At 43.8% G+C, this 16,290-nt stretch overlaps 1 pseudogene; it reads left to right on the top strand.

The window, feature by feature from the left end:
- The first annotated feature begins 374 nt into the window (after nucleotides 1-374).
- On the top strand, nucleotides 375-14,627 carry LOC140724407 (EEF1A lysine methyltransferase 3-like; annotated as a pseudogene).
- Nucleotides 14,628-16,290: the final 1,663 nt, after the last annotated feature.

The raw sequence follows: 16,290 nt of genomic DNA on the forward strand, positions 1-16,290 counted from the left end.
GACAAAATTAACCAATATACTACTACTTCCTAAAGTCATGACAGTACTTCAGGTGATCTTTGAATTTTAAAAAATTATATTCTTAAGAGTTTTCTTAATCTATTCCAATAAACATAAATTAGTAAACATAAATTTATAAACATAAAAACATAAACATAAAATTAGTGAGTTTTACTTTGTGCTAAAAACCTATGCTGAAGTATTCTGCAGACTTTCCGAAGATTTCTCCACCTGTCTTCATAGATACAGGTACACAAACTCAAGATACATTAAATTGATAATAATCCAGATTTGATGCTTGGAAGGAATCTATACAGAGCTCAGCAGAGATCCACTGGAGATCAAGGCAAGCTAATTACAGGTACAAGAGGAAAATGGAAACTGAGAGTCACACTGACCCAACAGACAGCTACATTTTGGAGAGGAACTATGAATTCTGTGGACATCAACTATGGATCATCCAGAGGACTGATTCCATGCGCTCATCTTCTAGTTTTATACGGGATGCTGTAAGTATAATAATCTGCTTTCAGACGTATAAGGAAGTAAATTCTAGATCAGTGATCTATACTACATGTTTTTAAAAACAATACATTTGTGAAGAATGATACAGAATCATATCCCATTTACAGTAATTATTCAAAAGCACTGTATCACACAGAGCTGTACTGAGGATTATAGGAAAATGCTTGTGGTTTAGGATTGTCAAATGCGTTTGTCTTATTGAAGAATCTAGTGCAGTAAAGCTTGTTGAAATGTTTGGTTTAGATTTGGTTTCATTGTTCAAAGTTGGCACAGTTTCCTCTGCTGGCAGCCCACACTCAACTTGTTCTGACCTTTCTATTCTCTGCTTACTGTACCCTGAAAGCGCATCAAAGGTTGAGGAAGAAAAAAAATCTGAGTCACGTACTTGAGTGCTACAGTCTATAACCCCATAGATCATGGGAAAAATGAATGATTAAAAAAGCCAAGCACTGAACATGAAGCAAACATTGGATTCTTCTCCACCGAACAGAACAGAAAGCTATTGATTGAACAGCATAGAATATATTACAAGTTGTTGAATCTGACCATTAATACTAATTCAAGGTTTACTTTCAATGTTCATGCTCTTTCATTAAGTCTTCATCTGGACATTATATTCTATCATACTTTGAAAGTTTGCCAGTGCCAGTATATTTTTGTATAAATTTCTTATTGTAATTTATAGTTTTTAAAAAATGTATTACACAGTACTGCTGCAGCAAAACAATAGATTTCACAACATATGTCAGTGATATTAAACCTGATTCTGAATCCTTTCCTGAATAGTCGTGATAAAAGGTGGTTCAACTATAATGATTTTGAGCTGTAGTGATCTTGAATTTACTTCTGTGTGCTGAACCTTAATATTTCAGCATTTTGGCCATTGATTTCCAAGATTCAGACGTGGATTCAGTAAGGATTTAGGTGCAGGTTTATTTTGAATACCAAATTTAATTCTGTATTTGGATTTGTGACTCCGAAACAGCATATGGAAAGAACATAGTAATAATAACAAGTAGTGATTAAAGATAAAAATTTTCATTTAATGTGATCTGGTTCATGCTTCCTTGGATTGTGTGAGAATTTGGAATTGAGGTTGCATTAGATCAATCATGGTCTTATTGAATGGCTGAGTAGGCTTGAAAAGCTGAGAGGCTTAGATGTTTATTTATTTGTATGGTCTTGTCATGTCCATTATTGATAATGCTCTGTGAATTGACTTGGCTGAAGTCCAGATTCTGAGTGGGTCATGTTCTCAGCCAGAGCTGAGATCTGGCACTTCAGGCTGAATATAGAACATAGAACTTAAAACACAGCATAGTACAGGCCCTTCAGCCCACAATGTTGTGCCAACCCTTAAACCACGCCTCCCATATAACCCCCCATCTTAAATTCCTCCATATACCTGTCTAGTAGACTCTTAAACTTCACCAGTGTATTTGCCTCCACCACTGAATCAGGCTACGTCCTCACTACACCGGATAAATCCGTAACCGAAGCTTTTTCTCTTCGTTTTTACCCTCCGTCCGCACTAAAACGGTGTTTTCATCCCCCAAAACCAGACCTTTTCAGAAACGCTTTCCAGGGTGGGTATTTCTGAAAATGCTGCGTGGGCAGATCAGTGTGGATGGGGTAACACTAGAAATCTGAAAACTCTATCAGACAGCAGCGCGTTATTTCATTTGTTTTCTTGATCGCAACCTAACAATTTCAGAACAGACGGCAATGAAACTGAAGCCAGAAGAGTTAGAAATGTACCCACCAAATACTTTGACCCATAACTTACTGAATAAATAAGTATACTGTACTCACTTTGCCCTGTTTTCTGTCCTTGCTCGTTTGATAGTGGTTTACCTATTTATGCAAGTACTTCTCTGACCATAGATGTATAACAGCCTAATGTAACATTGTATGGAAATACAAGATAACACTGATGCAGACATTAAAACATTTATACATTTAACAAGGTGCTTTATTAATGCAACAGAGTTAATCAGTTTTTCAATGTTCGTCGTCAACCGGGTCAATCTGTCCATGAACTCCCTATCGGTTGCCTCCGTACGCTCCAGTATTTGTTTTTATTTTACTTTTAAGTTCTCCTGTGTGAGAGCCAACAGCTGTCCGTTGTTTTAAGTTTTTCTAGTCTGTAACTACACAAACGCGCACTTTTACGGCGAGATTCGACACCAAATATGTCGCTTTTTTTCGGTAGATGTGTCCTGCGCATGCGCAGGAGGAGGAGATTCGCCGAAATCTCCGTTTCAATGTGGATAGAGGTATTTTCAAAAACGCTTAGTGTGGACGCCTATCGTTTTTACACAAAACCGGCGTTTTCAAAATTATCCAGTCAAGTGTGGATGTAGCCTTAGGCAGTGCATTCCATGCACCAACCACTCTCTGAGTAAAACCCTTCCTCTAATATTCCCCTTGAACTTCCCACCCCTTACTTTAGAGCCATGTCCTTGTGAATGTTTTGTGAATAGTTGTGAACGTTTTGGCCTTGACTTTATCATTCACATGCTGGACCCTTCCATTATTGAACATGTGATTGATTGGAATTTCCTCTTCCAATTTTAATGTGCATCCCCTTTAGCTCTGGATGTGGCACTCTGTAAAGCTTTAATTTAACCTGTTGGCTGGGAGATCTCAACATTTATTGTAATGTGTTTTTGCTGTTTAAATCAAATTATATTGTTTTTCCTCAATCTTTGGTGATTCACTGCCAACTGTTACAATGATCAGTGGTTATATTGTGAATTAAGTCTGTTTCGTTAATTGTTAGTTCTCAGACAGATTATTACAGACAACAGTCCTTAGCATGCTCCATAAATTCATGGCCTTTCAGATGTAAACTGGCCTGTTTATCCATAAGAACACTTTTAAAAATCATCTAAAAACCAACCTGCCTTTCCTGCCTGGTGTCTAATTTCTGCATTCTGCACCCTGCCCCTTCGCATCTGAAGCTTACCTACCTCTCAAAAACTGTTTCATGATTGACATAATTTCTTTGATAGAAATAAGGGATTTGGTATGAGAGTCCAGAGTAAATTTCTTTAAAATGTCTTATCGGGAGGTGTGGTAACTTGTATTGCAATCTACTGTATATTGATCTCAATAGAGAGGGTGGCAAGATGCACAGCATTGCAAATGGAATTTAATACAGCAAAATTATACATTTTTGCAAAGAAGATGAGAAGGAGAATTGAAAATTTAATTGTACCATTCTAAGGAGCGAGCAGGATGAGAGTGAGTGGCAGAGAGGCATGATGGCGAGGCAATTTATGTAATTCTTTGAAAGCAGCCAGATATATTGAAATCAAGTTAATTGTCATATCCACAAATACTTTGGGCAAGGTGTAGCAGCTATTTAGACCCCCTGATCAAGAACACGAAAAGCCAGCGGAGCAGCTGGTGCATATCACAAGTTCTGGTTAGGCAACCAATGACGTCAGGCAGACAGGGTATCATTAATGCCTGGGGTCACCCACTTTGTAAAGACACTGGCCAGCGAAAGACAATGGCAAACCAATTCTGTAAAAATATTTGGCAAGAAGAATCATGATCATAGAAAGACCATGAACGTCCACGTCATATGACATGGCACGTAACAATTGAACGAACAAGTAAATGTATGTACAGGTGTCATGAAAATTGAGAGAGTAATTAGCAGATCATGTGGGGCATCGGAGTAAATACAGTTATACTTTATCTTTAGACATTGTAACGAGAATACTATACCTAGATTGGTTTATCACAGCTTTAGAAGGTGCTGAGGAGATTTTCCAGAATAGTTGCATGGTTAAGTTGGCAAATCTGGTGCTGTTCTCCTTAGATAAAAAAGAAGCTTGAGGGAAATTTGGTGAAGTGTACATGATTATCAAATGAGATAGAAGAAACATCTGATCACATGTACTGGGATACAGAAACAAGGGAACATAGATTTAAACTACAGGGCAAGAAATAGATGAAGGGAATGTGGAAGAATCTCTTTATGTATTAGAAGATAATAACTTGGATTTGTTGCCTACTTGGTATAAGAAGTGGAGACAATTGATGATTTTAAAAATAAATTGGACAGGAACTTCAGGGTAATAAATTTGCAGAGCAATAGGGGAATGAGATTGACTCGGTTATTCTGAATAGAGTGAGCATAGACTCTATGGTCAAATATTCTCTTCTGCCACAGTGACTATACGTGACAATATACTTCCTCCATAATCACCTGAGATACTTTTCTTCTGTAGCTTTCTGTAAAAGCTGTAACCTGATGTATTTAGTTACAAATCTTGACCACCTTCCAGCCATGTCATAGTAATGGCCACCAGATGTAACTTCCCAGTTGATCTTGTGACATGATTCATTTAACTTTGACTTGTGTTTGTGGACTACACACTCTAACCAATCTTTCTGTTGTAATGTTTATCTTGTACATTTCCCATTCCTCTTCTATTTTAATTATATTGCAGCTTTTAGTTTCTCCTGTAGTTTGAGTTCATAAAACACATTTCTGACTTGGTTTAACTTACCTTACTTTCATTAATTTTAGCAGTGTTGTGAGTACTTTGTAGCCCCCAGACTTCCTTTCTTCATTTTACAGAAAGCTCTTGAGACAGTAGCACAAGCCATCATTCTAGCCAATGCATTGTATTTTAAGAAGGTTATTTTTTAATTCATTATGCAAGTTGGAAGTTATTAGCAAAGCCTCTGTTTAGAGTCCATCCCTATTATCCTTGAGCCCAAGTTCCTAAAGGTCTAAGACCAGAGGACACAGCCTCAGAACAGGAGGCAGAATTTCTTTTGCCACAGAATGGTGAATCTGTGAAATTCTTTGCCAAAGACTCTCTGAGGATTTTGCTTCTCAGAGTTTCAAAATAATGACCACTGTCAATGCTCCCTGGATTCAATCTGCTCTCCATGAGACTGCATAGGGCTCCTCCTGTACTTCCAATTCAAAAACTGGGTATCCACAACTTATAGATTCACGTTCAAAGATTCTACAAATTATATTTTCAGTATTATTTGCTGACATTAATTATTATGATTGCTTTTTTTCAGTATTTGCACAGTTTGTCTTCATTTTCACATTGGTTTTCAGTCATTGTGTGTAGCTTTTCACTGATTCTATTGTATTTCTTGTTCTACTGTGAATGCCTGCAAGAAAATAACTTTCAGAGTGGAATATTTATTTAGGTATTGAGATACCGTGCAGAATAGGCCCTTTTGGCCCTTCGAGCCCAGCCACCCAAAACTCCTGATTTAATCCTAGCCTAATCACAGGATCATTTCCAATGACCAATTAACCTATCAACTGCTACAACTTTGGTGCATGGGAAGAAACCGGAGCACCTGGAGGAAACCCACTCGGTTACGGGGAGAATGTATGAGATCTTTACAGGCAGTGGCGGGAATTGAACCTGGGTCACTGGGACTATAAAGTGTGGTAGCCACAATGCTACACTGCTGACCTGGTAATTTGCTGCTGGTGTTAATTGCCACCAGTAAATTTATTATCACACTTCCTATGTAGATATGGCAATATGTAAGTATATGCTTTGATAATAAATTTACTTTGTACTTTTTGTGCTCATATAATAATGATGAGCCACCATGTGAATACATATTTCACTTGCTACATCTTTGTTTGCATGCTGGTCCCGTATTGCATCAAGGACAACTGAAGTAGTTCTAACATTGTTATATTTCTCAGGCTCTCGCTCTTTGTCAGTATTTTGAAAAGTAGAGAATAATCCTTTCTGGCATGAAGGTAATCGAACTGGGTGCTGGCACTGGAATAGTGAGAATCTTGGCAGTCCTACCGGGTAAGTTCAAGGAATTTAAAGGTAAGATTTCCTTTTTTGCTAATTAGATGAAAATTAAACCTTCTTGAGAACAAATTGTGATCATTTTAATTTCATTAACATGAGAAATAGAAGACCATTTAAAAATTTTGCATCCCTATTCAAGCACGATCTTAACCAGCACACCATTAACTTACAATATCCTCTGGAAGTTTTCTGAGCATATAATTTAATGAGCTGTTGCACCTGTTTATTTCATTGATAAAGCATTCATCCCATTCACTTCTGTTCTATATTCATAGAGTTATAAAACCATTCAACATGAAATCAAGCTCTTCAACCCTCTGAGTCCCAGTGACCATAAAGGACCCATTTACATAGCCCCATGTTATTTCCCTTATATTCCCATCAGCTCCCACTCTCCTACACACAACAGACAATTTTCACCAACCAACCTGCCTGTCGTTGCAAGTCAAAGAACAGGAGGAGCCCTATGCAGTCTCATGGAGAGCAGATTGGATCCAGGGAGCATTGACAGTGGTCAGTACTTTGAGCCTTTGGGAAGCAAAATCCTCAGAGAGCATGGGTAAACTAGTGATAATTTCGGTGGAAGGTGCCTTTGCTGGAGATGGGTTGGCATTAAAGTGTAACAAAGCCTAGAGTCATTTATCACAGGGTATGAGTCCACTTGCATTCAGCAACTATTTCATCAAGAAAAAAGATCACTGGATCACCAGCTAAATGTGACTCTGAGCTTCACATCATTGGCAGTCCCCCAGAGAAAAGCCAATCCCTTACATGGTGACCTCAGCATCTCTGGATAGAGAAGCATTGCTGATTCACCAGGATGATTGTGGCATTTAACCTGCACAAATACAAACAGTTGACATCAAACTGAGCAGAAACTATTGCTGAGTTAGGTAGAATCCAGAGACCACTGGATGTTTGTAATTATAAGGTGAGAGGGGATAGGGTCAAACGGGATGTGGGGTAAGTTTTTTACTCAGTAGCCTGGAATGTGCTACCTAGTATGCTGTTAGAGGCAAATAAATTAGAGATTTTTAAGATGGGCACATGGATATGAGGAAGATAGAGGGATATGAACATTGTGTAGGTAGGAGGGATTAGTTTTTGGGCATTTTTGATTTGCTTTTTATCTAGTTCGACAATACATTGTGGGCCGAAGGCCCTCTTCCTGTATTGAATTGACTTTAGTTCTTGGATCCTTAACATACATGAGGAGTAAAAATCTTCACATTATGTCTCCATATAAATGTTCAATGTGCAAACATAGTAATTTATAATAATTTAGAATAAATAGAACAGTCAATGTTATATTGAGTACACTGAAATCGGTGTGAGTTAATCAGTCTGATGGCCTGGTGGAAGAAGCTGTCCCGGAGCCTGTTGGTCCTGGCTTTTATGCTGCGGTACCACTTCCCAGATGGTAACAGCTAGAACAGATTGTGGTGGCTTGGGTCCCCAATGATCCTCCGGGCCCTTTTTACACAACTGTCCTAGTAAATGTCCTGAATCATGGGAAGTTCACAACTACAGATGTGCTGGGCTGTCCGCACCACTCTCTGCAGAGTCCTGCGATTGAGGGAGTTACAGTTCCCATACCAGGCAGTGATGCAGCCAGTCAGGATGCTCTCAATTGTGCCCCTGTAGAAAGTTCTTATGATTTGGGGGCCCATAACAAACTTCCTAAACTGTCTGGGGTGAAAGAAGCGCTGTTATGCCTTTTTCACCACACAGCTGGTGTGCGCAGACAACGTGATGTCCTCAGTGATGTGGATGTTGAGGAACTTGAAGCTGTTTACCCTCTCAACCCCAGATCCATTGATGTCAATGGTGGTTAGCCTGTCTCCATTCCTCCTGCAGTCCACAACCAGCTCCTGTACTGTTCTCTTCGATGTTCTAAGCAAGACGTGGGAATACTAGAGGTCGTAACTGTAGGTGGCATCGTTTCTACCCTTGGCTGAGCAGCCTAAGGTTCCAGATCAAACGGACTTCCTATAGGAATGACAGTCTTTCATCAGTACCTGATTAGAAGCTCAATCAATAACCAAACTGGTTTTAAAAAAAAATTTGTTTGCTGATATTTTGTGGTGATATTCTGTTTGGTGATTGTTTAGTAAAATAAATAGATACTGTGGTAAACTATGTATACCTGTCTGGACACGCCCCTCTGCTGACTGCTCCTGTGGCTCCTCCCACAGACCCCTGTATAAAGGCGATTGGAGGCACTGCTCCTCCCTCAGTCTCCAGGATGCTGTGCTCCGTTTTGCTGCTAATAAAAGCCTATTGTTCACCTCCCGTCTCTGAGAGTTATTGATGGTGCATCAATTTTATTAGCAGCAATTTTAAAACATGGAGAGCATTTTACGATCCGACAGAATGGATCTCGACCCTCAATCCCAGGGAGCTGGCAACGCTTTTGAACTCTGGCTAGCATGTTTCGAATCGTACCTGGAGGAGATTCGAGTGACCGAGCCTGCCACGATGCACAGGGTTCTCCTCTCCAGAGTCAGAGCAAGGGTCTACTCCATGATCAGAGACCAAACGAACTACCAGGGTGCGATGGACGCCCTCAAAAGACAATACCGGCAGCCGGTGAACACCGTCTACGCAAGACATCGCTTAGTGACACGGCAGCAGCGGGCAGGAGAGTCAAGCGCTGAGTTTGTCCGGGCCCTACAGACAGTTGTGCGGGCCTGCGACTGCAGGGGACTGATGGTGGAACAGCATGCGGAGCTCCTGGTACGAGACGCCTTCGTTACGAGAATCAGGTCAGTGTATGTGCGCCAGAGGCTGCTGGAACACACCGATCTTACCTTACATTTGGCGATCGAGCTGGCCGACACGCTGGAGGCCGCTCTGCACAACGCTGACGCTGTCCAGGCGCACGATCTCCCACCGGCCCTGTGGACGCTGCAGACCCTGCAACCCACCGGCGAATCAACCTCGGCTGCTGCCAGTCGTGAGTCCATGAAGTCCCTGCAACCCACCAGCGAGTCGGCCATGGCTGCTGCCAGTTGCAAGTCCGCGCAGTGTTACTTCTGCGGACTCGAAAAGCACCCCCGAAAACGCTGCCCGGCCCGAGAAGCTACCTGCTCCAGCTACGGAAAGAAGGGCCATTTTGCCAAGGCCTGTAAATCCAAACCACAAGTGGGGTTGAGCAGTGCCGCGTACGAGGCATGGGGCTCGCCATCTTGGTCGCCACCATCTTGCCTGCTCGCCGCGTGCGAGGCATGGAGGCGGCCATCTTTGTCGGCACCACCTCGCCCCGCCTCCGACCCACGGGTGCTTACCGGGCACCAGGACAGGGATTCAACTCTGGCCTCTGTGACCCTCGACCAAAGCGCTCCACAGCAGCTCGCAAGGTCAATGATGGACATCCTGGTGGAGGGGCACAGGACTAGCTGCCTGTTTGACACGGGCAGCACTGAGAGTTTTATTAACCCGGACACGGTGCAATGCTGCGGACTCGTGACACGGCCAATAAGCCAGAAGGTCACCATGGCTTCTGGATCGCATTCCACAGACATCCAGGGGGGGTTGTGTAGCGACATTGGTGGTGCAGGGCACAGAATATCAGGACTTTGCGTTACTGGTCATGTGTCAACTGTGTGCCCCTGTGCTATTGGGGCTCGACTTCCAGAGCCACCTGAAAAGTGTGACTATGGCATATGACGGGCCCCTCCCACCAATCACTGTCAGGAATCCTCAGTTTTGTGGGACTTCGTCATATACCCCGCTATTGACCACACACACACACCGACCCGCACATCCCACCCAACACCATGCCGACAGCTGTGCTACTGACAGCACTTGCAGCCTCTCCACCCTCAAGATCCCTCCCCCACCGCTGTTCGCCAACCTGACCTCCGACTGTAAACCTGTGGCAACTAAAAGCAGGAGGTACAGTGCGGGGGACAGGGCCTTCATTAAGTCGGAGGTGCAGCGGCTGCTCAGGGAGGGGATCATTGAGCCAAGCACAAGTCCTTGGAGGGCCCAGGTGGTCATTGTTCGGAATGGGCAGAAAAATAGGATGGTCTTGGATTATAGCCAGACCATCAGTAGGTTCACGCAGCTTGATGTGTACCCCCTACCCCGCATCGCGGATATGGTCAATAAGATAGCTCTGTACAAGGTGTACTCGACCATAGACCTGAAATCCGCTTACCATCAGCTCCCCATTCGCCTGGAGGACCGCCCCTACACTGCCTTCGAGGCGGGCGGCAGGCTCTATCACTTCCTGCGCGTCCCCTTCGGTGTCATGAATGGTGTCTCTGTCTTCCAGAGGGAAATGGACCAGATGGTGGACCAGTGCCAACTGAAGGCCACATTTCCATATCTGGATAACATCACCATCTGCGGTCACGACTGGCAGGATCACGACACCAACCTCCAACGATTTTTCCAAGTGGCTAAAGCTCTTAACCTCACCTATAACAGGGACAAGTGTGTGTTCAGAACCACCCGACTTGATATCCTTGGGTATGTCGTGGAGAACGGGGTCATTGGCCCTGACCCCGACCGTTTGCGCCCCCTGTTGGAACTCCCTCTTCCCACCACCTTCAGAGCCCTCAAATGGTGCCTGGGCTTCTTTTCCTATTACGCCCAATGGGTCCCCCATTACGCAGACAAGGCCCGCCCCCTGGTCAAGTCCACTACATTTCCCCTCTCAGCCGAGGCCCGCGCGGCCTTCAGCCACATTAAAGGGGACATTGCCAAAGCAACGATGCATGCAGTGGATGAGACCATTCCCTTCCAAGTAGAGAGTGATGCCTCTGACTTCGCGCTGGCTGCTACCCTCAATCAGGCAGGAAGGCCGGTAGCATTCTTCTCTCGTACTCTTCAAGGCCCTGAAATTCGGCACTCTGCGGTGGAGAAAGAAGCCCAGGCCATAGTGGAAGCTATTAGGCACTGGAGGCACTATCTCACCGGCAAAAGGTTCACCTTGCTGACCGACCAGTGCTTGGTTGCGTTCATGTTCAGCAACCAACAGCGGAGCAAAATCAAAAATGATAAAATTTTGCAGTGGAGAATGGAACTCTCCACCTACAACTATGATATCCTGTACCGGCCTGGAAGGCTCAATGAGCCCCCTGATGCCCTATCCCAGGGAGCATGTGCCAGTGCGCAGCTCAACCGGCTATACGCCCTCCATGCAGATCTTTGCCTCCCAGGGGTCACCCGGCTTTACCATTTCATGAAAGCCCGGAACCTGCCTTACTCCCTTGAGGACATCAGGACTGCCAAGTCTGCGCTGAGTGCAAACCACACTTCTACCGTCCTGACAAGGCGCAACTTATCAAGCCCACCCACCCCTTTGAGCGACTGAGTGTCGACTTTAAGGGCCCCCTTCCCTCCACCGACCGCAATGTCTACTTTGTCAACATAATCGACGAGTACTCGCCATCCCCTTTGCAATCCCCTGCCCCGATACCACTGCCACGTCCGTCATAAAAGCCGTGCACCAGCTCTTCACTCTGTTCGGATATCCCTGCTATATCCACAGTGATAGAGTGTCCTCGTTTATGAGTGACGAGCTGCGCCAGTACCTGCTGGCTAGGGATATTGCTACTAGTAGGACCACGAGCTATAATCCCCGGGGGAATGGACAGGTGGAGAGGGAGAATGCCACTGTGTGGAAGGCCACACTCTTAGCCCTTAGGTCAAAGGGGTTGCCGGTTTCTCACTGGCAGGAGGTCCTCCCCGAGGCACTCCACTCTATCCCCTCCCTGTTATGTACGTCCACCAATGCCACCCCTCATGAGCGACTCTTTTCTTTTCCCAGGACGTCTGCCACTGGGACCACCCTAACGGCTTGGTTGATGTCCCCAGGGCCAGTGCTGCTCCGGAAACATGCAAGGAGCAATAAATACTCCTCGATGGTCGAGAGGGTTCACCTACTTCATGCGAACCCCCAGTATGCCTACGTGGTCTTACCTGATGGGTGGGAGGACACGGTCTCCGTCCGCGACCTGGCGCCTACAGGAGCACCAGACCCCTACCCCGAACACTCCACGGTGACTATGAACCCCGTACCCGCCGATGTATATACCCACGAGACACCGCGCACGCTAAGCCCTACACAGACTCCTCACGACACTCCCATAACGGGCACCACGCACACGCATGAGGGATTACTGACGTCTAATGGGCTGGCACCTCAAGTCAGGCTGGAGCCAGCACAACCACTGTCACCGGTGCAATCACAGCCGGCACTGGTGCAATCACAGCCGGTGCTACGTAGATCACAGCGGCAGACTTGACCGCCTGATAGACTTAACCTGTAAATATACTTGTAAGAAACTTCGCCCCGTGGGGACTCTCTTTTAAAACAAAGGGGGGGGTGAATGTGGTAAACTATGTATACCTGTCTGGACACGCCCCTCTGCTGACTGCTCCTGTGGCTCCTCCCACAGACCCCTGTATAAAGGCGATTGGGGCACTGCTCCTCCCTCAGTCTCCGGGATGCCGTGCTCCATTTTGCTGCTAATAAAAGCCTATTGTTCGCCTCCCGTCTCTGAGAGTTATTGATGGTGCATCAGATACACATCTAGAGAACTGAATTTGTTCATCATTCATTTTCAACTTGTGGTCTTGTCATAATGAAAATGTAGTGTCAACCCTCTCGTTTTGTGGATATGGGAAGGGAAAGTGCAGGTGTGAATGGTCTATCATCCTACTTAGTGTAGCAGCCTCTCAGTAACACAATGTTAGAGGTGCTGTACTTTCATTCAGACATTAAACATCAATACCCCTGGCTTTCTCTGGTAAACAATACTCTAACATTATTTTTAAGAGTGGAGTTATCCTGGAGTCTGGCAAATAATCCTTAATCCAGATCATTGCCCTGTTGCTGTTTGTTCAGGTTTGAACATAGAACATAGAAATCTACAGGCCCTTATGCCAACAATGTTGTGCTGAGCATGTAACCTACTCTAGAAACGGCCTAGAATTACTCTACCGCATCATCCTCTATTTTTCTAAGCTTCATGTACCTATCTAAGAGTGTCTAAAAGACCCTATTGTATCCGGCTTCACCACCGTCGTCGGCAGCCTATTCCACGCACCCACCACTCTCTGTGTGGAAAAACTTACCCCTGACATCTCCCCTGTGCCGACTTCCAAGCACCTTAAAACAGTGCCCCCTTGTGCTAGCCATTTTTGCCCTGGGAAAAAGCCTCTGGCTATCCCCACAATCAATGCCTCTCATCAGCTTATATGCAGTTTGCTGTGTGTAAAATGGCTAATCATCAAAAGTAGTTAATTGGCTGCACATGCATAGTGATGTTCTAAGTTGTGAAGGGTGTTGCATAAGGAAATTCTTGCTTTTAAAATCCTCACATAGAAATCAGTTCTGTTTCATGATGAAGCTGGGAAATGTACCAATAAAATCCATAACAGACTGAGGCTTGACTTTCAGAATTCTCTCACACTCTGGCAACTTAACCTCTGTGTAACCCCACACAGGCTGACCAATGTACGGCGGTCGTGCTCCAGAAATGCCTGCTGAGGTATTCCCTGGGATAGGGCTGTGTGAATGGACGTCAGCCAACAGCTAAATAAATACCCTCTGATTTATTAGTGTCACGCGTACTGAGGTACAGTGAAAAACTTTGTTTTCTAAAGAGATCATTTCATCACAACAGTACAAGTGAGAATGATAACAGAATGGAGAATATAGAGAACGTGCAATGAACACTGACAATATGTGCAAGGTCATAATGAGGTAGATTGTTAGGTCATGGGTCCATCTTATCCTATTAGGGGCCCTGTCAATATTGTTATTACAATGGGGCAGAATATTTCTTTTTATAACCAAGGTTCAGGATTGGGTTATTGTGTAGCTGAGATGTGTCATTATTTTTTTCAGGAGGAGATGTAACAATCACAGACCAACCAAATGTGTTAAAGCAAACAGAACATAACGTTGCTGCCAGCGTTCCCGCTTCCTGCAGAAATCAGGCAAATATCCATGCATTATCGTGAGGTCTAGATCATACTCAGTTTCCTACTGACTATGATTTCATCCTTGATGGGGAAATTGTCTACATTGCAAAGACCTATCCGTTATTATTAAAGACCCCACAACTTCTGAGCTGTGAGAGAACTACCATTTACCTCTCTTCCAAAATGTGGCAGGACTTTCAAGTCAACAGCTTCTATGAGGAAATTCTTCCAAAGTGTTTTGATTGCCAACTAGTTAACAGAAATGAAGAAGATAGTATCAATGTGTACAAAGTAACCAAAAAGATTACAAGTTCTGGGGATCAGCCAGCAACATAGAACAAAAGGTCTGTGTATCACATTATAAGACTCTAGAAGTTCCCAAGGATTTCTTTTGTAATATCATCTACAGAAAAAGTCAGCTTGAAGAAATATTATTGACTTATTTTGTTTAATCTGATTTTCTCTGGAAGTCGGACTTTTCCCCGCTCTGTCTCCTGAAGGTATGAGGGTAACAGATGGGTAGAGCTGCCCAGTATGTGGCACAAGACCCATTTTTTCATGACTGAATCCAAGGTGTGGCATTCTAACCATGGGATAAATTTTGTTACAGCATGATTTAACAATCTGATCTCACCTCAGTTACGTCAGTTCAAGAGTACAAGTGGCAGTCACTAGTGAGTGTTTTTGGGAATGCTCCTGATTTTATTTCCCTCCAGCAACTTTGAAGCTCTCCAAAATCAGAATCAGAATCAAATTTAATATCACTGGCATATGTCATGAAATTTGTTGTTATCTGGCAGCGGTACATTGCAGTACCTAATAATAAAAACTGTAAATTATAGTAAGAAGTTTATATATTTAAAAAAGTTAAATTAAATATGAGAAAAATAAACAGAGAAAAAAGTAGTGAGGTAATGCTCATGGGTTCAATGCCTATTCAGAAATCTGCTGGCACAGAGGAAGAAGCTATTCCTGAATTGCTAAGAGTGCGCCTTCAGGCTCCTGTACCTTCTCCCTGCCGTAGCAGTGAGAAGAGGTCATGTCCAGGGTTGATGGGGGTTCTTAATGATGGATGCCGACTTTTTGAGGCATCACTCCTTGAAGATGTCCTGGATGTTGGGGAGGCTAGTGTTCATGATGAAGCTGACTAAGTTTACAACTGCACAATTTGCAAAATGGTGCAATGAGATGTCTAGTTAGCTATCCAATTAGTGCTCATTCATTGAATTTGAGGTTTTATATGCAGAAGCAGTTTTCAACATTAGGATAATCAACGAAGCCAGTAAACTGCTGAGGTTATGGATGCCATATTTTAAAAAGGGGCATAGAGAGCGATGTGCGATTTAAATCCGGGAATGATACAAGATGATCTGAAGTAGGGTCGTGGCCTGAAACTTTGACTGTATACTCATTTCCATCAATGCCCTCTGACCTGCTGAGATCCTCCAGCATTTTGTATGTGTTTTTTGGATTTTCACCATCTGCAGAATTTCTTGTGTTTATGATACAAGAATTGCGGGGAGTCACACCTTCTGCAGCCCTCTGATGCCTCCATGTATCATCTTCCAGCTTGTCACTACTTCCACTCTTCCCTCTTCTATCATCCCTCATCACTTGGATCCACCTATCTCCTGCCAGCTCCTGCTCTGCACACTCCTTCCATTTCTTATATTGGATATCTCCCCTCTACCTTTCAGTCCAAATGAAAGGCATTGACCTGATACACCACAAATGCTGCCTGATCTGCTGATCAGGAAAGCTTAATCAGACTGATGCTCTATTCTCTCAAAAAGAAAAAAGAACAACTGAGAGGTGGCCTGGTATGGTTCTTTAAGAATATGAGAGTTTGACAAGGTAGACTTAAGGACGAAGAGGTTATGGCTAAGAAAGTGGAAGATAAATTCAATAGGAATTCTAGAGAAATTTCTTCACATAGAGAAGGGTTAGCATGTGGAATATGTTGCCACTTGGAGTGGTGTGATCATTTGCCTTATTGCAT

The sequence above is a fragment of the Hemitrygon akajei genome, chromosome 3 (genome assembly GCF_048418815.1).
Source record: "Hemitrygon akajei chromosome 3, sHemAka1.3, whole genome shotgun sequence".
In the NCBI taxonomy this organism is placed as follows: domain Eukaryota; kingdom Metazoa; phylum Chordata; class Chondrichthyes; order Myliobatiformes; family Dasyatidae; genus Hemitrygon; species Hemitrygon akajei.